This window comes from Corvus kubaryi, unplaced genomic scaffold (assembly GCF_017639235.1).
Source record: "Corvus kubaryi isolate FWS band 111438036 unplaced genomic scaffold, C.kubaryi_AGA036_p1.0 68, whole genome shotgun sequence".
In the NCBI taxonomy this organism is placed as follows: Eukaryota; Metazoa; Chordata; class Aves; order Passeriformes; family Corvidae; genus Corvus; species Corvus kubaryi.
In genome coordinates this window covers 2,588,845-2,616,033 of record NW_024582056.1, presented here as the reverse complement: position 1 = coordinate 2,616,033, position 27,189 = coordinate 2,588,845, and the positions used below count along the sequence as shown (strand labels likewise).

The following is a 27,189-nucleotide window of genomic DNA, read 5'->3' as shown; positions in this document are numbered from 1 at the left end:
TTGATAGAAGAAGAAAAAAAAAATGCTTTCTAGTTTGATTTTGACTGTTTTGTGTATTCCCCACACTGAAACAGGAGATGATGTATCACCGATTCCACATTGCTGTAACTTTTAGGTACTATTAATTAAAAAGTACTAAGGCCACTTTACTGCAGTCTGTAGTCCTGTAGTGTATTTATAGATGTTTTAGTGTTTCTGAGTGGATTTGTCTCACATTTCACTTATGAATTTCATGGCCATTTCAATTCATGCTGAAAATAGGTTGCAGAATGTCCATACTATTGCAGGATGGAAGTCATATTCTTGCCAGCCCTGTTAAATAAGAAATGTTGTTTTCCTTCTTACTCTAAGCTCCTATATTGTGAGATTTTGGCAGCCCTAAAAGCCTCCGTGTTTCCCTGCAACAGCATTTTCAGAAAATTTCCAGTTCTTAAAAGCAGAAACTGCCACAGTTCTGCGACACCCTCCCTGTGCTGCATGGTGTGTAGTTTGAATTGCTGCTTTTTTCTTACTCCTGTACAAGGCTCCTGAGCACCACTGAAATACAGTACAGGAGACTATATAAGTCTATGAATGTACCTTTGTGGCACTTCTTGCCTGAATGGAGGAATTAATACAGGATCCAACATTACTCTGTCATTTTTTTGTCTTAATAGAAGAGATGGCTCCAGATTGTTATATTTTGGGGGGTGGGAGGTGTTGCAATTCTCTTCTGTTGAAAAAAGTTGTATTATCTAGGCTTTCTTTGCACTTTAGACCCATGTAGTAATCTTTTCATACTGACACAGTAATTCTAGTGTTTATAAATACATATGTAGTTTGCTACTCATGGATGCCTTTGACTACAGCTACTCTGTGAAATGTAAGGCAGTCAAAATGAACCTGTAGGCACTAAAAATTCTATATTAGTGAAATATTTGTCAAATCTATTGCTACTCTTCAGAAGTAATAAAATTTACAAACAGTAATTTAAAATTGTTAATACTTTTCAGAGGTAGAAAGAATTCAGATAGCGTCCTGAAGTTAAAATATTAGAGATTGTTGGAACCCTGGGTTCTGAGAATTTCAGCCTGTTGGTGCTGAGGATCAGTGATCCTCAGAAGTACACGGTATTCGATCCAAGCTTCCTAAATTGTGTGATAATGCTCAGGTTGTTGCTGTGAAATTAAAAGTTATATCACTGAATGAAATATGTAGAAATGTAGAAAATTAGGTTTAGAACATATAAGTTATAATAGGTTACAATATGGAGGATTTGGGGTATGGATTTATGTCTTCTTCCTTCTTCTTCTTCACAAATCTGAGTACTCTGTCATTGGATCAAAAGTTCTGCACTGCAGAACATGGAAAGTTAGTAACTGGGTTGTAAGTAAAAACATATCTCATAATTGGTTAGTTTAGACTTTAAAAAGCTTTGAAAATTCAAACTCGCGGCCATTTTCCACCCTGCCAACAAAGAGGCACACATTGTGTAGCTGCATTACTGATAAGATATAATAAACAACTAAATCCAAACAAGAATTCTCGATCTCCTGCATCTCAATTCAAACTCTGAGTAAAAGAACTCAAGATACAGAAGAAGAAAAGAAGAAGTAAACTAATAGAGATCATCTGGAAGGAATTGAACATTTTGTAAAAAAGTAGGTTGAAGTATAGCAATTGGAAAAGACAATGATAACATTAATAAAAGATAAATATATTTCTGAAAATTCTATCTAAAACTTTGTGTTATGAAGTTATGGTTTATAAGTTGCTGGTGAGCCCCACAAGACACTAATATGGACACTGATGACATAGAAGACTGTTCTTTGTCTAGGTTTTTGTCTTTTCAGGGAGGGGTTTTCATGTTTTTGTATCAAATTAATGGCCTCTTCAACTCAAGGTGTATTGTGATTACGTTTGTTACCAAATTGAAGCACCAGCAAGATGAAGAACACTCTGTGAAGGGGAGCTGTCAATAGATGGTCGCTTCACTACCAAAAATTTATGTTTTGTTATTTTCAGGTGCCTTTTAAAAAGCATGAAATTTATTTGTAAGATATAAAGATCAAATATCAAAATCTATTGATATGTGAAGAATCATTTGGAATTATTTATCTGTGCATGTGTGTTTAAGTGCTATTTATATCCATAGACATTTAACAGGAATTAAAAAAAATAAATATTTTCAACAAACCCTATGAATTTTTATATATTAAAACAAAACCAAAGCATATTCAAAATCTAGTGCTGACTTTTTGCTCCTTAATAATTCTCAGGTATTTCCAGTTTTCTCTCTGTGTCAAAGACATGCTCAATAATTTAAGACCATACTTGTAAGAAATTAAGGTATTCACATTCTTTAACAATGCTATTAAGTGACTTCCTGAACTTTCAGAATCATAACTGTCTTGATGAAAAAAACAGTAAAACTTTGCCATTTAACGTATTCAATAGAAAAATATAGGACACATTATGAGGCACTATGATAACAGATAAATCTCCAGTGTGTTGTCCTCAGACACACAGAACCTCACCTGATTGTAAACTATTACTGAACCTGGCAAAGCTCCACTGAAATAAACAAAATGATACTGATTTATGGTAATTGGGAAGTTGGCTAACAAATTCACTATATAAATTTTCTATACAATATTATCTAGGTTAAGGTCATGCTTCCTAAGTGCAATTCTTTCCCTTCTGATACTTTGTCTGTGCTCTAATCAGTTGTATCACAAGCTATAATGCTTTAATTGTATTACATAGAGGCCAAAATAATTTCAAACATTAAAATTGCAAACCAAATCTGCTGTATTATACTAATAGTATTACTAGATTTGGATATTAAATAGAAGGCAGGATTCCTGCAAATAGACTAAATTTTATTTTAAAGAGTTCTTAAGTAAGAGCGAGAAGTAATAGAGAAGTTCTCAAAATAAAAGTAGCAGGTCTCAACATGGTTCATTTACGTTAGTACAAAATGAGACAAAATTTGCTTCTTCCAATTTGAAAGCTAAAGTGATATAATCCCACTTAAGTGCATGTTTGTGCCAGCTTATTAGAACTGCTGACATTGAATAACAGAGATAGAAAATAAAAAAAGCCCCATTGAGTCAGAATTTTGACTAGGATAAATCAAACTCGACAAGTCAGTGCACTCTGTTCAAAGATTTGTCCCCTAGTTTTTCAATTAACTTATGTGTACTGGTCAATTTTTCCATTAATTTATTATTTATTATTAATTTATGCATACTGATCAATTAATTTATGTGCACTTGTCTGTACAGCAGCCGTGTTGATATAAAATAGGTTTAAAAAAAATGGGAAACAACACTCCTAATTGTTTCCCAAAAGAGGCCTTTGGCTTTTCCTTGCATCTACATAACACTCCTAGATCAACAATCCTTGAGAGAAGAGCAATGTCATTTTTGCTCTCTGATTTGTCTTTGAGTATTCAAAAGCTAGGCAGGCCCCTGCCTATTAAAAAGACAACTGTGGTTTGAGTTTAATTAAGCAATTAAATTTTATTGCTTTGTAGTATTTGAAGCTACGAACAGCTGCTGAAACTGATTAAACACTGAGGCGAAGCCTGAGGTGTTTGATCAGTCCAAAAAGTAATTTTATGCCAAGTAAGGAACTAAATTATAAAGATTATTCATGTCATTATATAAAAAATCATAATATAAAAATAATAAGATGAGTTGCTTCCACTTCGAGGTTTTGAGTACTGGATCTAAAGTTTCTTTACTGGACTGTTTAGAGAGACACCAGCACATAAATGTCTGCATTTATTAGTCTCACAGATTCCACGGAACATGGTGACATTTTTTCTTCATCAGTCAAACCAAGGTTTCTTTGAGCCTAAAATCCATTTCAGAAAGTGTTATACATTCCATATTTTTTCTTGAATATTGGGCACACTGTGGATACTGGAAAGCTTTTATCAGAGAAATTTTCCAGCTTTCTCAGTACTCTGTGAAGTTTTCCTTTCTCACGCAAGCTAGCTGAAAACAGTGTAGAGGTTTTCGTAAACCAAGACTTTATCTAAAACCTGCAGTCCTGTTATGGTACTTGTGGGGTATGCCTAGCCCCCGCCCTGGAGGGACGTCTGCTGAGATAAGGAGAGTGCCTAAACCTCCCAGCAGAACTCCCCTGGAAAAGGAGCTACTCTTCAGTTATGGTGAGAAACCCAGAATCCTCTGGGAGACCCTATGCAGATCCTTTGTAACCCATTGGCCCTTACCTTCTGATACCCACCCCCTGTATGCCTATAAAGCTAATCCCCTGCCCCTGCAAGGGCAGAGAGATGCTCATCCCTGGCTCCCCTTCGCCGGAGTACGGATAATAAAGTTACCTCATGTGGAACAGCTACTTGAGCCTCTCATCTCTCTCTCTCCCTGGTCTGGCCTGGAGGCTGCCCTGCAGAGCTAAGCTGAAATCATGAGCTGACACACCGGGCTTCAGGAAGATGATCTCTTTTGGGACCATCTCTCTGGACTGGTCACAGCTTCCTTGGTCAGAGCTGCTGACCCCTCACCAGCTGTCATAGGTACTGACTGAAGAAAATATTTTGAAATGGGTGTTGTGAGAATTAGCCAGTTACTCTAAGAGGTGGATGGTCAAGTGACCAATAGCCTTAGCCATTCTTGCGAACCAAGTTATATAAATGAGTCTGTAATTAATTAAATAATCCCATTTTCTTCCTGGACTTGAATTCTGTGCCATTCTTCTCGCCGTCCCCGGTACAACAGCGACAGGCACACTACTCTTGAGTAATATTAAATCTGAAAAATGTGAGTTGTTCACTGAAATCACAACTAGAATAATTAATCTAAAGTAATGCAATGGCCAAGGTATGTTCAGGAGAAAATACTGAAATAATCAATCATGCACCTTACATTGTTCTGCTTCTTCCCAAGCAGCGTACCCTGTGCAGTCATTCAAGAAAATGCAACCTCACAATATCCCCCCAAGGCATAGATGTATTTACTCTGCTATTTAATAATTTGAAAAACTGTGGCTAACAAAGCATTTTTTTTGCCCAGGTTCATTAAGTGTACCACATCTCTAAGACCAGACCTGGATGTGCTTTTAGTTGAAGTGCTGTATTTTAAATACTGAACAATACTACATTCCTGACTGAATCTGTGAAATGCTACAACTATGTAAAAAATTGGTTTGCATACAGAATATATATTTTGCACATGAATTTGTATGTTTAATGAAATAATTTGTGCATATGTTGAAGTCACAACTTAGGTAACTATTTTAGTCAAAGAAAATTTTTTTTGCGAAGCAATTTGCATGCACAGATGGAAAGAATGGAAAACAGCTCCAACTCATGTCTGTGATAGCAAGGTATACTTTATTTCTCCGTACTGTGACTGGATGCACTTTATGTTACCTCTCAAGGACCTGAGAATTGCGTTTCTTTGCCAAATTGAACAAATCTTTTTGATGTTTTTGAAAGATATATTCACTCATAAACTAGCTTGTGTGCCGCACAGACAGAAGTTAATGTGCTCCCAATCAAGAGCTTGCTTCTTCCTAATCAATTTAATGTAATTAAAGACTAACCCAGACTTTCTTTCACATTATCATCTTTAATTTTGTGCGGCTCTTTGATATCTAAAAGCTGCTGAACCCAGAAATCAGAGACAACTATTTCAAACATATTGTTGTTGCTTATTTTGCTGCAGGCCTAGCAAGATGTCATGTGCTGTTTAATGATACCTAGAAATATGTTGAAATATTTTTCCCCCTGATCAAAAAGAGGCAAGTTCCTCTTTTGCAGCCATGGATTGCTGTCCCTGTAGATGTTAATTAGTAAAACTTCTGAGCTCTGTAGCCTAAACTGACTTAAATCTTTGCTCCATTTATGGTAGCATAAGAGTGAAAGTGGTTTTTTTATCCTTGCCAGGATGATTGAATTAAATTAATATGCTCCCTGTTTGATGTCTTTTTTTAATAACTCTTAAAATTCCTTTCAAAGATTTTCCAGTAGGGCAGGTGTCACTGAAAATTGTGAACCGGGGGAAAACCTGAAAACAAATAAAACAAAGTAAACAAAACAAACAAACAAACAACAAAAAATTAAAAGCTAAAAAAACCCGAAGAACCATACCAAATGTTGCTTACAGGGGAACAATAAAGAAAAAAACCCAAAAAGAATAACAAATAGAATACAATAACTCAAGGAATTGTCAGAGAAGTACTTGAAGCATAGAAGATAATTGTAGTTACAAAATAAATAGTTCCCTCTCATAATTGTTATTCTCTACACAGTAGCTGGACAAGAAAACTATTTAAGAAGAGTAATTCTGCAGTCTTTTGATGATATGGGTATTATTTAAGTGGCACATTGCTCTAAGAAAGCAGTTTTTTCATTTACATGAGAGGGCAGGGTAAACTTGAATGCCGGTAAAATAATACTGTCTTGGTTTGAAAGACAGGTGTCTGCTAAGGAAGGCAGAAGCCTCCCTTGGAATGGCAGATGCAACCCCCTTCCCTCCGAGTTATTATAATTTCGAAATCAAGGGCTTTTAGGCGAAGATGTGGGAAATAGGAATAACAGTTCTTTACTATTATATATCTATATGTGTGTAACCAATCAAACAAACAGCAATAACTCTGGCAGTGACAGCAAACAATCACAAACCCAGTGCCATCCTTCTCGGCTGTCGGGCCCTTTCCCCTCGGGTGCAGTTCCGCTCGCAGCCGGCAGGGGCGCTGGCGGCTCCCGGTGAGCAGGGCAGGTGCGATGGTTCCCCCGCGGCTGCAGGGGGCGCTCCGGAGCGAGCTCGGGGAGCGCGCGGCACCGGTGCCCCGGGATCCCGGGAAGGGATGGAAAAAAGTCTTCACAAACTCCCGGGCAGCCGATCCCGGTGTCCGGCCGGACCCTCAGGAACAGCAGGCTGGAACGGCAGGGACAAGCACAAGTCCCGGATGGCAGACGAGGTGTATCCAAATGGAGAAATGCCCCCCCGGAGGTCTGGGCAGGCAGGGCGAGCACGGCTACAAAGTAGCAAAGGCTCGAAGCAGCAGCGGGGCAGGGCGGCCACGGCCGGCTCCGAGCAGGGCAGGGGAAGGCAGGCTTGGGACCTCGGAGCTTCTCCAGTAGTGAGGAAAAGCAGCCGAAGAAGCAGACTCCTCTCTCTTGAACGCAGAGACCGACTGCCCCCGCACCCAGGTGAAAACAAAAGAGTAGCTAGGTGCACCCCACCCCCAGTAGATAGCTTTTTGTTTTCCTTAAATATCCAGCGATTTGTCGTCTTAGCAACAGTATGGGGGGAAAATTCCTTTAACAGAAAAAAAACCCCTAGGAGAACTCTTAAAACCCCAACAAATACTGACAATTAAGCTTCAGTCATGTTTTAGTGTATTGAAAAAGAAAAAAAAGGAGAAAGGGGGATGAAGACCCTGTCTCTCAAATCTAACCCAGGACTTAAATCAGACATAGAAACAATATCAAATTGTTTGTCTGAGTGCTAGAACTGCTGATGCTTTGTGCTCTTTGCCTATAGTTAGGTGTTTTTCTGGAGTTTTCATCCCCAAATACAAGTTAGAGCACAAAGACGATGCTCACAGAAAGCAACCCTTGAGTTCATCCTAAATGTCATTCTCTACTTATTTGGATAGTATGTCTAGTAATAAATATATGTTGAGAGAAAATATGAAATAAGTTTGAATTCCCTCAGAGAGGTATACAGTTTATTGAATCATTGAAATTTCAGTAGATTCAAAACATACTGACCAGCTCCAAATGTGAATCAACCAAGCACCTTCTTGGTCTTAGCTTGCTTTTTTTTTTTTCATGGATGCTTCTAGCCATTCCATTTTTCTTGCCTCCAGCTGGTTTCACTGCACCCACCTCTTCTCCTCATCACAACATTCTCATTTTATCTTTCTTTTCTGCCTGCCATTTTTCTCTCCACACTTTCCATTTGTACATTACACATTACTTCCATCATTACTCCTTTCTCATTTTCCACAATGAACAAGATTTTTTTTTTTTTTGTGCCAAACAAGGTATGGTGCTATAGCAGCAGTGTAAAATGAACATGAAATGCTGCCTGTTAAGTTTAAGCAGTAAGTAAATTTCAAGAAGACATCCTGTTTAAAATCTTTAGGACAGTGGAAGAGCAGAGGAGAACTGCAAAACGCATAAAGGTTTGCCATAATGTGAAAATAAACATTTCACCTTATGTCTTGGGGGGAGCCCCGCTGGAATTCCTTTGGCGCTGTGTTCAAAACAGAGATACGCTCGCTGGCTTCTCCTCCCTGGCTGCTCCGCTTCTGCAGCAGGGAAGAGAGTTACATTCTTTTTGCTTTGTAGCTAGTTTCTTGTTCATTAGCTAAAGTACAGAGCCCTGGGACCTTGGCTTCTTCTTCTTCTCTTCCGGAACTGTTCAGAACACCAGAACATCAGAACTTGCCTGGAAGGCCTGTCCACCGAGGCCCGGAGGGGCCCACGCTGAACCCCAGCTCCGGAGGGGAGAAAGCCACACTCACAAAGGACTCTGAAATCTACCGAGGTTCTCTCCACAGCGAGAGGTTTTATTATTTAGCATTATTCTTTTTTTGCCCTGTGCCTTCATGCACTATACTTGTTAAATAAATAGGTTTTTTTTCCTTTTTCACTTTCCTCCAAGGAGTTTCTTCCTGAACCTGGTGGGGGAGGGGCAGCTGTAACCTGCCTTCTATCAGAGGACGTTCTTTTCGGACGTTCCTCTGAATTTCTCTCACACCGGGACACCTTACAAATCGGCCCTCAATTAGTTTTCTTTTACTGACAGAAACCAGAAGGAAGAATGTTCTCATGTCTTCAAACTGTACTTTTCTTCCCCAGACTTTTTGCTGTATTTCACTTTGTACAGTTTTTCAGAAAATAAAGAAGAGGAGGATGGGGAATCCTTCTATTATAACTGATAAATCTTCAGCAGGTCATCTTCAAAACTGCTGAAGCAAAATGAAGGCCATGTTTCTCTTCTTTATATTGATCTAGCTACACTAATGGACTGTTGTCTCTGTACTTTGTAGTTTCACAGGGTTTAGTTGAACTTGCTTTCTATCTACAGATAACTGCGGGTTGAGTAGCAAATGACAGTATTTTCCTCAACAATTTTCCATTTTCTGTAACAGGAGAATTTTTCCAAAGTAAATGCTTTCTCTATATTGATAATGATTTCTGGCTTTGCTTCATTTTTCAGGCTAGCAATCACCAAAAAAGAAAAGCACACTACCAACAGAAGACTACCAAATTCTTCTGTCACTGTGTGCGCATGATGGGTACTTGATTGATCTGATACATGATATTTTTTATAAGGGATTCATATACTCCTTTGAATTATACATATTTATTAATGGAAATAAAAATAATTTTATACTTACTACTAACAGAGATTGGCTCTTTTTAAGAAGCCCTTCATTGGTGTCATTTTGTGCACACTTTAATTCAATTATTAACCTACAGAGAATGTATAAAAGGCCAGCTAGTACAACCAGTGAAGTGCTAGATTTTTTAATTAATAGACACTCAAACAGCCACTTCCTGGGTTTTGTTTCCCATGGAACTATATGCATGCAAATGTTACATTTAATTGCCTGGAGTGAAAGCACAAACCTCTTTTCTTAATTTTAATTAGGAAATATTTCTCCTTTTAGATTGCCCTGTGAATACTTCGTGGAAGATAATCAAAAATGAAATATCATTTGTTCTGTGATTTCTTTAAAAGGGCTTCCTTGATTACAAATAAACATTTATACCACATTAAGTCCAAGAAATTCCATGGGGGTTTGAGGATGATATTGCACTGGATTCTGTGCAAATGGAGATGAAAACACCTGAGAAACAACTTACTGGAACAGAAGACAGAATTTAAAAATAATATATGAGTTTATATTTCATGGAAAACAAACATAAAAATGTTACAAATGTGACAGGGAATTTGCCTTCAAATGTAGAATTATTTTCTTGGGAAAAATGCATTGATCTCCTCACTCATCTCTAGTTATTAAGTCGGTTTTACAGTATTTCTCTTCTATGCTGTATTATTACAAGTTCTGTATGGTCACTTTATGTTAATAGCAATTTTTTTTTTACAGTTATGTGTTTCTTCTTTATTTCCTTGGAAGTGCTATTAGAAGAAAGCAACTGTGATTACACATACAAAAAGTTGCCTGAGTCATTGTTTCTTGAAAAAGAAAAAATTGTTTTGTGTTGCTTGTCATAACCTGCTACGAATCTTGAGGTTTGGAGAAGCACTTTTTACCAGATACCTTTGTTGTAGTGTATAAACCTGCAATTCTAAAAAAAAAATTAAGCGCACTTCCAGCTTTGAAATTAAAGTATGTCTCCTTTCTGGTGAGCAGTATGTGGGAAAGGATCACCTTGTCTCACTTTATATTATTGATTATGCACTGCTTGCTCATCTTTTGAAGTCAGGTTTGAAATAGAGCTTTAAAAATTCAATGGTAACAATATTTCCTTGAGATGAAATTACAGATGAAGACTTTTTCATGTATTTCCTTGCTACTGAATTCCTATTGTTTTGAGTTTCCTTTAGAAAATTACCTTCTCCCTCTTCAAGAAGCTGTATATATAATTGATCATTACATATATGAGGTACTTGCATTTTGTATAATGTAAAAATGATAAATGTAAAGTATAAACACTATATTAAGAGTCTTGAAATTCATGTGAAACAGAAGAGATAAGGAGGGACACAGATCCACACCAAGAGTTAGCAAGTGACATGCAAGAGGCTCATATTACTTTAACAGTGTTATACTTAGAGATATGTTTTCAGGATAGAAATATAAATAAGCTTCTTAAATGACAGCAGAAATGATTTGAATAAAAAAGTTTGTTGAGTGTAGGCTTTCTCAACTACCTCATGACAAGGCTCAAAAAAGACACTTTAAATATATTTCACAATTCAGCTTTGTAAAATAATAGTAGTAGTAGCAGTAGTAGTAGTAGTAGTAATAGTAATAATAATAATAATAATATGTAGGTTTAAAATCATCATCATATCTTACACAGGCAATGTTGGCTAAGACAGACAGGTGTAATTATGCATTCTAGAACAGCTGCTTGTGACAGACAGTTTGCTTGCAACCCTGCTAAGAGAAAATTACAATTATCATGCATTTGATCCAAAGGGCTTGTGCTGTTGTTGTGAGGCTTCACAATACAAAAGGGCACTGATTTTATAAAGTGTGCTAGAGGAAGAGCTAAAGCCACCACATGGCATCCCAGCAAGAGGCAGATTTATTAACCTCACACATGTCTCCTGAAGAGACCTTCTGAATGAAAAAGCCAGTTCTCACTGCTTGGGTCAGATCCAGTGTTCTCCTGGGTTAGGGCATTAGCAGATAAAAGGCAGCCAGTTTTAGAGTTCCCTCCAGGTAGCTTTTGATCTTGTCAGAAGACAGGACCAGTGCTCTTCTGCCAACAGCATCAGGAATTTTTTTTTTTTTTTTTTAATCAGGAGGACCCACTGACTATACCTATCAGAGTGAACCAACTCATACAATTGGTTCCCCATTCCTCTTGGCCCCTCAAGGGATGTTGCTTGTTTATGGGTGCCCTGGTAGCTTTTGTAGGCACCAAAATAATGGTGACATTAAATGGTACCCAAACCAACCCAGATATCCTTTGACATTTACATCTGTCAGAAAGAAAAGAACAATAGTCTGCATCAAACAGACCTCTTCTCACTCTTTCTGGAGCAATAAATAAGGAAAGGGCTATGGCTTGCACTGCACCTAAAGGTCAGCACTACATCTGATTATTGGTGGGAGAATTCAGTAAAATTCCTCACACAGGACACTTGGCTACTGCTCACAATATCTTAGATCCTAGGGGTTTTCATGACAAGTGCATCTTTGGCACTGCTCTCATGGTACAATTGGAGAGACTGGCAGTCTGGAAATTTCTCAGTCCAAACCAGTCCAGAAAGAACAGAGTTCTCACTCCTCAGAAGCAAAAGGGTACCTATTGAACAGTTAGACCAAAGCACTTCAAACATCTATTATTCCTGTGTAAAGAGGTAATAGCTCTGTGAATCAATGATAACCGTTAAATACTGTTGAAGAGTAGCCTTTGGTAAAGGACTTTGTCACCATGCTAAGTGTAATTACCAATGCTGTATGTATGTATGTATGTGTTGCAGCTGCTGACACAGATTAAAAAAAAAAATTAAAAAAAAAGCTAAGACATATACCTCTATCACTATCAAGCTACTTGGTCTTTAAGAAACAGAATCACTTCAGAACTCTGAAGTCAAGAGTTAAGGCATGTTAAAAATATCCCTGCCAAGCACACCTGATCATTTGAGTAATACACTCATAACATCCCTGCCATGATCAGGTTCCATTTCTTTCAAGCTGCTGTCATCTATCTCCTTCTCTTGACTTTTTCAGATGGAATGGAGTGGACAGGAGCAGTCCTCTCCTCTTAGTAGAAAAAAGTTGCCTTCTTTAGTCATCACCACTTGCACTCCTGCTTCTTCCCTGTTCAGGAGCTGAGCAGTGATCAGAGTGGGCAGAAACGCAGGATGGGGACGGTAGAGAGGCATCTGCATCCAGAAGTTCCAAGGCAATTACCTCCAGATCTACTAGGCTTCTGGAGGGTGCATGTTGCCCTATATTTGTAATGTCCTCATTAAACCAGGTTTATTTACATGAGTTCATCTTCCATGGATACAGGAAAACCGTTAAGACAAGGCAAACACAGCAACCCCAAGTTTCTGTGACAGAACCAAGACATGCAATGAATGACACATCAACCATGACACCATTTTTTCTTGCATGTAGCCTGCAAAATATGACTTACTTCAGCTGCTCTGGTCAATTCTTTGCCTTTTAGATCTTATTACTTCTTGTCAGGGGTCAGTTCGAGCGGACAACTCTCTTGTACGTCCACACCCTTTCCCTCCCTGCTCCACTCCTATCCCTTACCTTCATTTCTCTTTCCCTCTACTCCCTTTCCTTGCTGGCACAGTCCCACTGGGCCCCAGCAAGCAAAGCTTGGCCAAGGGAGGCTGCAGACTGACCATTTCCAGGTGAGGTGACCCAGCAGGTGCCAGGCAGATCGGGCACTCAGTGTAGCAGGTCAGGGCAGTGAGGCTGGTGGCCAGAGTGGGATCGGGGCTGTGAGGCGCTTCCTGAGGATGGCAGGAGGCTCTTCTCACCTCTTGCTTGCAGAGCATTACTCTACAAGCTTCACAGCACTTCAGGTGCTGTCATTCTGACGATGGATGTCAAATGAGGTTTCTACTGTTACCTCAAAAGAACTGCAGAATCTTGTGAATCCTCTCATCCATTTTGGTTCTGTGCTGAAAGATGCAAGGCAGGAAAACTACCCCTCTCTGATACTTCATTGAAATATATAATACTACTGCTGACAACTGCCTTCAGGAGTCAGCAGTCCCTGAAACAGGAGATCTCTCGACAAACTTCTTCAGAACCATTATGTTTTTGTAGGCTTAATTTGTTGATACTCAATCTTTTTTAGAGAAATACTTGGACTTCTGTAAATAAATTTACATAAAGACAAGTGCATAGCATTATATTTTAGAAGCAGAAAGAAGTGCAAAAGCCTTTTCTAGGAGAACGCTTTTATTTCTCAGTGTTTCTCCAGAGGGAGAAGAAAAAATATTGCCTGTATCCTTCTGTTTAAGGGTGGGGAAGTTTAAAGAAAATTTTGGAAAAGAAAAGCTAATTTATTGCCTGAAAACCACAATTCTCTTTTAAAAGTTTCTCTGTAGATCTGTATCATCAATCAGTGCTACATGGCTTCATTCTGTAAGGCAACTGTTCTGAATTATTTTTTGGGGCAAGGGACATTAGGACAACCTGATGTCTTGAAGACAGAGGGCCAAGTACTTCTCTCTTATGCTGCTGAATTTACTATACACGTATACAGTAACTCACTTAAGGGGCACAACACTGACAGTTCTGGTCAACATGAGGGGGGAAAATACAGCTGCTGTGACTTTCTGTCTGATTTTCATTTCAAGCTGCCAAGGATGCTAGCTATTTTCTCACTTTTTTCTTCATCTGTCAGAGCTGCATGTACTCTCATGCTCTCTATACCTCTCTTCATGTGTTTCTTTTTTACCAGCTTTGGGAGACAGTCTAGTTTACAGCCTTACCATATGTGTTAGAAGATTAAATAAATGAGCTACACTTTATGCCGGATCTATTTTATCTATTTTCTCATCAATCTGCTGCTCCTTACCTAAAAGCATCCCCTATACTTTAACAAAACTGGAGACATTTATGATATGTTTCAGCGTGAGCCACCCTATTTATATTTAGAATGTCTTCACTATGATTAGTCACACAGTCTGGACATCTATGCAGAAAATGGTAGGAGTAAAATACACACCCCACACTTTTAACATCAGTGTACAATCTTTATGGCTCTATGCAAGTGTGGCTATGAAATGTAGATCACTCTCAAACTAGTGTGTCATTTAGATATTTCATTAATCTTACTTAAATAGCTATTAAAACCCTTCACATGCTTTCTGAATTCTCTGAGATGTATCTACAGTTTTCATTAGATAGTTACAGTATATCCAATAAACAATATCATGTAAATTCAAGGAAATGTCACTCCTTATTAAAAAATAACATAACAAAGAACCTTAAGCGAATTACAGGAAGAGACATCCCAAGATTCTGTCAATAGCTGAAAAGCTAGGGATGAGTCAGGAGTACTAATCAGTTTTGGTCACATACTCTGTGCCCTGTCAGACACCTGGACTCCCCCTTGCACATGAAGAAGAGGAACAAAAGTAGCAGTCCACAGTGATGGAAGTACACTGCCGTTTCAGTGTTCTTGTTAAAGCAGTATTACCTGCCTTAAGCATCCTGCTTTTTTGACTTATTAGCTCTACTTTAATAACAGATCATTAGTGAGATAAATGACTTAAATTTGTGCCTCATTTCTGGACTCTTGTCATCATCGCTGGGGGGGCTCCATTAGGGTCTTAGTGACAACAGAAAACTACTAGACAATAACTTGATTGCTACTAAGAAATTTGAGTACAAGCACTAAGCAGCCCAGCAAACATGCCACTATGAAGAATCTGTTCGACAGTGTCTCATGACAACAAGACCACCTGCTCTTATCAGATGGTTTTGGTTGGGAACTCATTTATTTTGAAGTCAAACCACTAAAGGTCTGTACAAGTTAGACTATCCAAAATATCTTATCAAAAACCAGAAGGTGCCATTCCAGACTCCTTTATCATGTGGAAAAATGTTCCTCGATCATTCTAATATTTATCAGTGAGCCTGAGAAGTTTATAGCTTTCTTCCATGGCTTTGTAAGGAATCATCGACCACCTACAATCTTGCATATTTGTTTATTGCCAACTACTTTTTCTGGCAGATAAATCTCTTTAGGAATACTTATATGCTGACACCTAGTGGCTTTAAATCAAATGTTGTTTGTAGATACGCAGTGGTGTTTTACTTCAAATCCTGTCCACTTCTTGGAAGTAGTGGTTTGAATTCTAAGTATTTCTTTCTTCTTCCTTATTTCATTTTAGGCGAATGGACACCTGTTTGAGTCAGAATACTGAATTGATTTATGTGTTACATTACAGTTTATTGATATCAATTATGCCTACAATAAGGATAAAAATATTCAGATGCATTTTTTTAATCCAGAATTGGAAAATGTGCCTCAGCCTTTTTTTTCAGTCTATATTTTAGTGTAGCAGAAGAGTCCTATTCATTTGAGAGGAGCTCTTCAAATGAGCAGATGTAATATTTCCCCATGCAGTAATCAATAATGTGCAACCATAAAGAAGTAATATTGTTCCTGTCTAAGGGAGACCATTTCCTTCCACTTAAGGTGAAATAAAAAGAATCATTTGACTCAGTGAATGGGGAAATGTGTTGGCTTGACATATGTCCCCAGAAAAAAATATTAATTTGAGCCTGCTGAAGTTTAGAGCTTGGTTTTTGTTGTTTTTTTCCCTAATGTGTACCTCATTCTAAAAGCTAAAAGTATATAAGCTCCCTCAATTCTAAAGGTTTGCCATAGGTAATAAAGTGTGATGAAAACCAAAGCAAAAGAATGTTTTAAATATTTGCGTGCAAGGTGACTCAGATAAGCAGTAGGGTCAAGCAGCTTATATTGTTTAGGGAGACTGTATTCTGGAAGTCCAACTGGTTTGTTATGCTGATCTTAGTGTTGGTTTACTGGCCAAAATAATTACTAGACAGATGGAAAAAAAGTACAATAAAACATAGTTATGAGCTAAGAACCACAATATCATTGAGAACTATCTAATATTTAAAGTGTTTTGCTAATATTGTCTTGTGCCACAGAGAGAAACAAGATAATGATAAAAATATTTGTAACTTTAGAAGTTTGTTTTCCTTAACTACCTCTTAAAATCCTACGTAGATTATTTAATATTTCATTAGATTTTTTTAGGGCAGTGTAAATATTCCTGTTTTCTGTTTGAATCTGTTTAAAGGAAGGTCAGCATTAATTATTTTATGATAATAATACTGATACAGTGTGTTCATTCTATATGAGCACTTTTGAATACTTGATTAAGACTCAGAACAGGCAGCTGGTCTTCTAAAACTGACTTACCCTCACAGACACAATTTTTTTTCCCTGAATGCTGTAAACCTTTTATTTCAACTCTGTGTTAAGGTATTTCCAAAGCTTTAGTATCCAAATTAGTGTTTAAGTTTGGTTGGTTAGTTGGTTGTTTTCTTTGGACTTTTTTTGTTGTTTGGGGTTTTTTTCTTTAAGAAAATACATTGTCTCAATTCTGATTGGCTGGAGCTGCTGAGAGATGAGTTTGTATTTCAGAAAAATGAAAGTTCTTACCTTCCCAAATTATGTCTTATATCCATGGTTTATTGTACTGATATTGAACAATATTATTTCAATTACCATTTTGCTTCTTTTTGACAGCACATCATGAAAACAGATGAATGGGTAGTTCTTTATTTGCTCATCAGTGTCATGTTTGACCACAGAGGAAACACAGACTTTTTACCCATGTTATTCCAGTGATGAGCTGGTATAAAGCAAACTCAAAATAAGTTGTTAAAAAACAACAACAACAACAACAACAACAACAACAACAACAACAACAAAAAAAAAGCAAGAAAAAAAAACAACCAAAGATTTCTTTTGGCTGTAGAGGAAAAGAACCATTTTCTTGAACATAGAATCATGCAGTGATTTCGGTTGGAAGGGACCCTAAAGACCATTTAGCTCCAACCCCTCTGTCATGGGTAGGGACACCTTCTACTAGACCTTCCACTAGACATAACAAAATAAATAAATTCAGCTGGTATGCAAATACACAGGAAAAAAGGAAAAAAATGTTGCTCAGAGCCCCGTCCAAACTGGCCTTGAACACTTCCAGTGATGGGGCATCCACTACTTCTCTGGGCAACCTGTTCCAGTGCCTCACCACCCTCACTGTAAATAATTTCTTCCTAACACCTAATTTAAAACTCCCCTTTTCCTGTTTAAAGCCATTCCCCCTTATCCCATCACTGCATTTCCTTGTAAAAAGTCCCACTGTGGCAAAACAAAATTCCTTTCAAGGTTACACATTGCTGCTCTTCATAAAAATGACAGGCAATATTTTATATAGAATTAAAACCAATTGAAATACATAGTCGCTTTCTCTGACTTACTGCCACTCACCCATTTTTGAGCTGAAATTACTGTATGAGTCATGCCTTCTTTTCTATTTTTTTAAGATACTTTTAAGTGTTTTGAAATCAAATAAGAACCAGAATTTTTTTATAATCTCATTTTAAAATCAATATTGTTTTGCTTACACACTGAAGCCTCATAAGAGAAGCAAACAATATTCCTTAAGCATCTACTGTATGACATTTCTTTTCATAAAAACTTCTTTGAAAAGATAGATTAGATTTTAAGTCTAAGTATAGGAGAAAACTGTGGATATTTTGTATATTTTGCTTTTTTCAATGAAAATAAAACCCTCTATATGCAAACATTTCACCTTGGTAATTTTAAATCTCAGTGGGATAAATGAAAATCAGAAAATACAGTAATCCACAATATACAGAAAATGTTTTTAAAATTCCCTCTTTTTTTAAAATTTTCTGGGGTGACCATCATGGTCTTCATCAGAAGAAAACAAAAAAATCAGGCACCTTTTCCTCCACAAATCTGGTGTTCATATAATATGCTTTTGTTCTAAGAAGGTAGAGTCTGTGATACTCATTCAAACATTAGCTAGAGGAACTAGATTTTATAAGACAGACATTTCTTCCTTTTATACTTGTACCCAGTGTCCTCTTTTTTCTTGCCTTAATTTCTTACTATTATTGATTTGTCACTGCAGCTTTTGAACCTAATATTTATGGAAGCTTTTGTATGCCAGCTGTTATCCCCACCCTGCCCTAACTTTGCACACAATTTGAACACCTCATTAAAATGGATTTGTACTTTTTAGATCGAAAAAATATGTTAGTTTGATATTCCTGGAGCAGTTTTCTCCCCATCAGCACCTGCAAAACTTTTTCCTTTTGTGATCCAGTACAATCAATCCATTTTTCAATCAGCTAATGAATTTCTATTTGGTGTCTTTCATCATTGCTTTGCTCACCTCCTATGTCTAAAAGTCCATCCTTGGGAATTGTCTTTTCCATTTTAACTCAAAGAATGTTTTACTGTGATATATCAGTAAAATATTAAAGTTATATTTAAAATAATGGACCTGATTTTCCAATTCAAATTTATTCAGAAGTTCTTAGGTAAAAAATTGTTTCCGCAAGTTCAAAATTATAAGTATTCTGTATTCTTCATCATTTTTTGAGTCTACACTTCAAATATTAAGTACCTGATTAGGTAAGTGGATGAGATCTCTAATTTACACTTTATCTTTTTCTTCTTTTTTCTTTTTAATTTTTGAACATCATATTTTCAGGTATGGGATGGATTGACTCAAGCCAGTGCCAATGGCTCTACTATCAGCACATTCCTTGAATGTTATTCAGAATTTTTTCCTAACTTCAGTGTTTCCATAATTTGGTTTTACTAAATCTGTCCTTCCCTAATGTGAAGGTGTGTTTCTGTGTGTATATATATAACTACATGAGATAAATAGGCCTCTTGTTCTATACTGCCCGAGTTGTAGCTAGGGCAACCATTACCAAACCTTTCAAAGCCAAAAGAAATTGTTACGTTGGCAACAGGAGCCATGTAAAATCTCACAGAACAACTGTCTTTTCTGCTCAAATTTCATTCTTCTTGAGGCAGGAAAAAAGGTTTTCTATTTCACTATCTGACTCAAAACAGGTGAATTATGGTGGGGGAGTATAACTACATCTGAACACCCCTGGCAGGAAAAAAAAGCCCTGGCAATCTCTCAAAGTATTTGACCCTTTTCTAGTTAATAGGGATTAGTATCCTACTAGCAGAGTGTATAATATCATCAGACCTCTTAATAAAATCTTTGGCAGTCAGTAACATTATTTAAGCTTGAAAAATCCATCTAGGTACAGTAGGAACTCACACAGTGTGAAACGACAATGCATTACTGACACTGAAGCTCCATTGTCACCCTTAGGCTTCCTCATCAGCGAAAATTCATAATTCATAAAGCATAGTAATATAAAGGGGCAATGTTTCTGAGTGCTTGAGAAAATGACTGTCAACTTCTAGTTTATAAATTCTTAAAATTATGCATTTTCTTGATTAGTTGGACTCTTTCAAAAACCAAGGGTTTTTTTTTTTCCTTTTTTTCCTTCCCTCTTTTTAAACTTCTATTAATCTACAATTGTGTTATGTCTAATAAAATTAAGGCTTACCATACAGTATTCATATGTACTATGCTGTCTCTGTGGTGCTATTTCTTGGCTCCTACTGTACTCCATCTTCTGTTTTTAATATTGTCCTCTGATGTAAAGTATTTCCATTAAAAAGTTTGGGGTTTCAAAGTAGTTCTATCAAGACAACAAAATGTATTGCTAAAAAAATTTCCAAGGAATTACCATTTCACATGTGAAGTAAATCTTACTTAAATATCTCAGTAAAGTTATTGATATATTTTTGTCAGAAACATCTTGCTTCAGCAAAGAAATATGTTTCCAACTTTTTATATATGCTGGATAAAAGCCAGAATAATTAGGTTTTATGGATTTTTCTGCAGGCATCATCATTATTATTTATTATTTGTTCAGCCAAGTCCACCATTTTACCAAATGTATTTTATTTATTATTGTGAGAGAAAAGAATGAAATGTGTCATGCACTTCATTCTAAGTCTGGAATATATAAGTTATTCCTTAAACAAATAAGGTGTTTTCTGACAAAATCACTATGTTTTGCTTATACTGACTTCAATTCAAATGGTTATGTCATAGATTTATAGACAAGCATCTTCTGTTCACAAGCAGGTAATTCTCGATAACAAATGATGTTGTGGAAGGCACTAATTTTTGTGTTAGCAAGCATGTTATCCCTGTGGATAGTTTTGGAACTGTATGACTTGTTAACTGGGGAGGTCAGACCTTTGCTTTCGAACAGTTTGTGCCTTGGTCATAGGCTTGAACCCAAAGCCTATTAATTTCCTGTAAACTTGAATTACACCAAATCAGAGTTCTGGGCTTTGATATTATGTATAAAATTCATAAGATTTTACAGTAGAGTTATCAAATAATAGTTAAACTGGTGGGTCTCTATAGGTGAATAAAATCTGTTTAGAATTGGATTTTGAGCACTCCAGAATGAGAGCAGTTGAAACAACTTTTTGCTCATGACCATTATGATGACAGATTGTCTTTATTTCTACCTGATGTGTTAGAGAGGTCCTTGCAAGCTGTAGCTGAACACTTTTTTATAGGGATGATATTTCAGCATTATCAGATGTCTTCTCCCCTAAAAATTTAGTAAAGCCTTATCCCTCTGTTGGCATGGATGTGTTACACGGCTTGGGGAAAATGTATCATAGACCTTGAACCTGAGAGAATTATTTCCATTAGAGATTAGTTGCTTTAAAGAGTTCATGTTATTACATAAATAACATTCAGTTAAACCATTTAAAATTTTTAAGACCATCATTAAGCTGTGAGATTCTTCATATTGCAACAGCCAAAATTTAAACTCTTTGATAAATATGCAGGTAGAAAAAATTTCAGTGAAATTATGGAGAAAACATCCATAAAGAAAATGTCAGTGAGTTTACTTTTGGAGCATTTCTAGGCTGAGCTCAGACAACTAATCCATTTGTCCATTTTTTGTTATTTTTTAGATATCTGTCATCTTGTACTCCAAGGCTCAAGGCAATAAAATACGAATGTAGCAATCTTGTAGAAAGAGCAGTGACGTCCTTCCCTGGAACATAGTTCAGACTGGAATGTAACTACAAGGACCTGTCTGAATCTTTATGAAATGCATTCTTGAATTCCAGACATCTGATGGTCATGTCCCACATAGTGATTGTGAAGTAAGTGCTAGATTTGTCTTCTGAGATAAGTGAGCTTGTGGGGCTTTTTACAGGTTTTCTTGGTTGTCAGTGGAGACAAATATGTCTTATAAAATCAGACTATTAGATCTTGCAAAATGTTCAAAATTTACAACTTATTTTGGTGTTTAGTTTCAGATAACCAGAAGTATCAAAAAGAAGATGAGACATAAAAGTGAGTTAAATTGAAAATGGAGAACTTAAAAAAAAAATTTAACTTCTATGGAAAGGTTATTCAGAAGCTAACTAGTGCATAACTTTTATGAGAGCAAGTTAGTATTCATTTTAGATATTAGACTTATTAATTTTAGAATTAGACTTAGTCACCTAAGAATGTATATCTGTTTATTGAAGTATTCAATAGTACTCATGTAACAAAACAAAGCGTACTAAACAAATGAATTGCAATGAGTCATTGCTGTGTTTCCCTGGAGTCTTTTTCTAGTCTTGATTTTCTTCTCAAGAATCGTTCACATTTTGTGGAAAAGGGATGTAAAAATGCTCTTTCGAATTTCACTGGATCTTGATTCATGTATTCGTAATATAATTCTCTTTGTAGAATTAATAAATTGAACTTTTCAACGCTTTATTTTGTGGGATATCCTGAGTGACATATTTATTCTACTAAAATAATAAAAAATACTTAGCATATATATTGGGATAACTAGGAAAGGAAGAGATGCATTCTATGTTATATCCCATCATGAAACCAGGACAAGTTCAGGGCTCCTATCCCAGGAAACATTCCTGAGTCTCTCTTTATAGACATAACCAAGGAAATTTCTCAAGAAATGATTTAGAGTATCTAATTTGGTCCCTTGCTGTGAATTGCATTTTGTCAGACTCTATGTGTCTCTTCACCAAGTGCTTGCAAAGGTTTAGTGACTATCCTGTTAATTTAGGTGTATGAGTTATTTTGCCTAAGGCTGAACGGGAAATATGGCACTGGGAGCAAGGCTGACCACGTAGACCTAAAATAGTTTGTCTAGAGTTCGTTGTGCCCAGTATCCTGAAAATCTTTGTTGTTATGTGAACTAGAGTTTATCAGATAAACTTTTCACAGATCACCTGAACTTAGCTTGATTGGAGCATGTTAAAACATAGAAGGTTGCAACAGTTCACACACATGGCATCTGGGGCTTGGATGTATTTTTTATTTTTATTATTACTATTTTTATTACTACTACTACTGGTACTACTACTACTACATTGCAGTTCATCAATAAAAGTAAAGATAAAATAATGAAAATTATTGTCATTTGTGATTTTTGTAACATCTTTGCATAACTATAAACAGTTAACACATAAACTTTGGCCAAGTTCAAAATTTTGAGTTACCAGAAATTAAAAATAATTGAGTGAATAAAAATCAGAATTTTGAATATTCTGCAAAAATACAAAAAGAGGTTCAAAATACAACCTCCTTTTAATTCTGTATCTTTCACAAATGATGCATTTCCTATGCTGTCTTATAAAAGTTGCCGTACCTTTTAGTGAACCTTGTTGTGATATTATTTGTGTTTATAAAGAATAAGACACTTGATGCTTTTGTTTCAAAGCAGATTTTTTCAGTCTGTTATGCTGACACCTTCAGCAGCACTTGACATATGTTCCAAGAAAATACTTGGTGACAGGAAAGTCTGGCTCTGAGTATCAGAAACAGACACAACTGTGTTTTTAGTTACCAAAAAATGTAAAGGTTCTTACCTTGCAGTTTATGGTCTGCTGCCATGCAATAATTCCTTACTGACAGAAACACACTTCTCTGTAGATCCTTCTTCACTCTCTGCAGATGTCAGGTTCTTCGATCCTTCCTCACTCTCTGCAGATGTCAGGTTCTTCAATCCTTTCTTTTTTCCACTGTTTTCCTCCCTGCCTGCTTTTTTTTAGCACCTGACTGTAATCACAGATGTAAAACACTATGACTCATAATCTAATACATTCAAAACTGTCATTAGTGTGCCCAAGCATCCAGTTGCAGACTAAATTCTCTTTATTATCCATTTTATTTTTTCCACAATCAAGACTTTTTTATTTGCTATTCTAGAAATAACATTATTTAAAATCAATTAACATTTAATACTTTGATATAATGCATTATACAATGTGTATATGCACCAACATCAAAGTGATGCAAGGATGTTCTAGGAGGAATAGAATTGTCAAGCAATGCCAATAGAAAATAGTCACAATGCCAAAACTTTTCAGGTACCTAATATTCATAGGCACCTCTGTGATCAACTTTAAAATAAAACATCTCACAGGAAAAATAAGCAAACCCTTATTTCTTAAGAATCAGAGCACAACCACTGGCCTGTTACAACAAAAGATTGCATAGTTGAAATACTCCTTTTACAGATAATGTGATCAATGTTTCCCATGAAAGGTGCTTTAAGACATACAAATTAGGAGTCAGAGTGTATTGCGAAATGCTTTTTAACAGGAAGAGCTGCAAATAAAGAGCAGGTGGCTGACTGTATTATGTATGTTATCTATATAATGAGGTAGACATTTATATAATCATAGAATCACAGAAAAGTTTGGGTTGGAAGGGACCTTAAACATTATCTAGATCCAACCCTTCTGCCATGGGCAGGGACACTTTCCACTGCACCAGGTTGCTGTGAGCCCCATCTAACCTGGCCTTGAACATTTCGAAGGATGGGGCATCCACAACTTTTCTGGGGAACCTGTTCCAATGCATCGCCAGTCTCATAGTTAGGAATGTCTTTCGAATATCTAATCTAAAACTACTTTCAGTTTAAAGCCATTCCCCCTTGTCCTGTCACTACATGCCCTAGTGAAAAGTCCTTTTCCATCTTCCTTGTAGCCTCCTTTAGGTACTGGAAAGTTCTGGTAAGGTCTCTTCAGAGACTTCTCAGGCTGAACAACCCCAGCTCTCTCAGCCTGTCTTCACAGGAGAGGTGCTCCGTCCTTCTGATCATCTTAATGACCCTCCTCTGGACCCACTCCAATAGGTGCATATCCTTCTAGTGTTGGGGACCCCAGAGTTTGATTCAGTACTGCAGGCAGGGTCTCACAAAAGTGTAGTACAGCAGTAGAATCAGACCCTCTGGTCATCCTTCTTTTAATGCAGCCCAGGATATTGTTGGCTGTCCAGGATGCAAGTGTGCCCTGACAGGTCATGTCAGGCTTCTCGTCTACCAACACGCCCAAGTTCTTCTCCTTGGGGCTGCTCTCAATCCCTTCTCCATCCAGACTGAATTTGTGCTTGAGATTGCCCTGACCAGTGTGCAGGAGCTTGCACCTGGACTTGTTGAACTTCATGAGATTTGCACAGTCCCATCTCTCAAGCCTGTCAAGGTCTCTCTGGATGGCATCCTTTCCATCTGGCATGTCAACTGCGCCACACAGCTTGGTGTCATCAGCAAACTTGATTATTTAATTTTGATTATTGAATGCAATGGCTATCCTGGGACTAAGTAAGTATGGAGAAAATTGATGGGACAAAATCTCAGGTCAATATCCAAGAAGACAGAAGAATTATTCCTGAGCAGTGATCTCTCAGTTATGTAAAGGAAGACATCAAAAGGTGTACCTGTGCAGTTAGAATAACCTGTTTGTATCAGATGGATACAAATGATAAGCCACTCTATTCAGGAATGTGAGCAGGAGAAGTTTAAAAAAATATCTACTTAAAAATATACTGAAAATTTCTGGTAAGAATATTTAGAAACAACAAATGCAGGATTCAGAATCTACTCTTCCTGAAAAATCAAAACAGTTTTGAATCTAGATCTTACATTTTTGTATTTCACACACATCTAAATATTCACTATTTCTTAAAAAAAAAAAGTAAATTAATCTGATGTATGAGATTTTTTGTTCAAGCCCCGTTAATTATCTCTTGGCCTTAACTCTAATTGAAATAATGCTTCAGAGAAACATATCAAACATACCTCTTCTTACAGAAATTATATGAACTAAAACATCAAATACACTGTACATTTAAATCAGGTTTTCAAAATTAATGTTTCAAGTATCACAGTTTTTGGAAAGCCTTTTCTCAGTCAGTAATGTGCTTGAAAACTCTGAGGTAACATCCACCAAACTGAAATGTGAGGAGGTCAGGAGCAGGTGAATTGCAGAGCATCATTCTGTGATAAAGATCTCAAACCTCAGGAACTCCACTGGAGACACATCTGTTGTTTTTGTGAAATATGCATCATCATTAATATTTTCTTAAAGCTTCTGTATGAAACCCATCTCAAAAACAAGTTTACAGGAAGTCTTATGAACTGCATTTCAAATACAGAGGATGTGGAAAAGTGCCTTTTTTCCCCCCTTTCAAGTCCTTTTATAAAAATCCTGTAGCTTAACTCAAACTGAGGACTGACTTTATCATAAGTACATATTCCCACAATACCTTCCAGTGAATGGCCATTTTAATTAGCAGAAGGCAAAGCAACTCTGCCCTTTTGTTGCACTATAGGATAGGGTGGGCGTGGTTTTGAACTCTGCTTTTAGCTTGCTTGTCCCTTTCCAAGTGGCAGAACTGTAAAAGATGACAGAGTTTTCTTACACAGGGATTGCACTTCTTTGCACAGGTAAAGTCTGCTGCTCATTGATCTGCGTTCCTTGAGACTTACAGCAACTGGGTCTCACATGTCCATAGCATCAGTGCAATTCCAGCCAGTTAAGACAAATGCATGTGATGTATTGTTACTATAAAAGCCCATATGTTGTTCAGTTAAGAAAAAATGCAACTCTTAGCGCAAAGAAAGTTGTTAGCTGTTATTTGTCTGCTTTGAGAACTCTTTCCTATTCCTGAACTGTCTCTCAGAATATGTAACAAAATGCACTGGTGCTGGTTACTTATAGCTTCTCAAAATTAATTACCCTACTGACAACGAGCTCATTTTTTGTTTACTGTGGAAATGAAACAATTCACCCACAAACATTTACCTCATAGAAAATACTTGCTGGGTTATGACTGTATCTTTGTCCTGGAATATTTCCACTTATTTCAGTGGAGTTACCCCAAGATTTTTCCCTGTACATTCAATCCACCTGTCTGAAGTCTGTGTTGAATTTATAATCCTATTTATATTTTGAAAAAGTCTCAGAGCAACAAATACTGAAAGCCTGAGGTTTTGTGTCTGTATATGCCACAGAGTAAAAGAAGGAAATGTCATCTTTTAATTAGCAGGGAGTGTGGGGTTTTCTGGTTCTCGCCTTTTAATCTATATTATGATCAAAACATTTGCAAATCAACTGACTTGAAAACTGTGTTAGAGAGGTCCCCTCAAAATCCCAAATATTCTTTGCATTCATGTTTTTCTGAGAGAAAAATAAATCCAGAGATTCTATGCAAGGGTGTCTTCCTTGTAGCCTTCAGAAGACTCCTTTGCTCCTCTGGAAAACAACATATTCTGCAAGTCTTGGTTTCCACTTAAAACAATAGCTTTCCCTTTGAGGACTGAGGGGAAAAAAAAAATAATTAAATTTAGAAAATATACATTTCTGCATCTTGGCGAATTTAACCCCAATGTGATTTTAGGTCTGTTTATTATTATTTCCAACACACTTGTTTTTCTGTCTGAATACCAAAACCCAGCATAATTCAGGACTCTAATGTATTCTGAAGCATATGAGACAATTTTTCCAAATGCCAACAGCTTTCAATTCTGCAGCTCTCTATTTGTAAGATGAAGCACTTTTCTTTATTTTTCAAATGCATTCTCAGCACCTGT

General features: G+C 36.8%; 1 long non-coding RNA gene across 1 annotated transcript in view; it reads right to left on the bottom strand.

Moving 5' to 3' along the window:
- The window catches only part of LOC121674519, a 39,703-nt gene extending 16,392 nt beyond the window's left edge, over positions 1–23,311 (bottom strand). Inside the window, exon 1 of the long non-coding RNA XR_006019659.1 lies at positions 23,183–23,311. This is a non-coding gene — a long non-coding RNA (uncharacterized LOC121674519). The remainder of the gene's footprint in view (positions 1–23,182) is intronic.
- Positions 23,312–27,189: the final 3,878 nt, after the last annotated feature.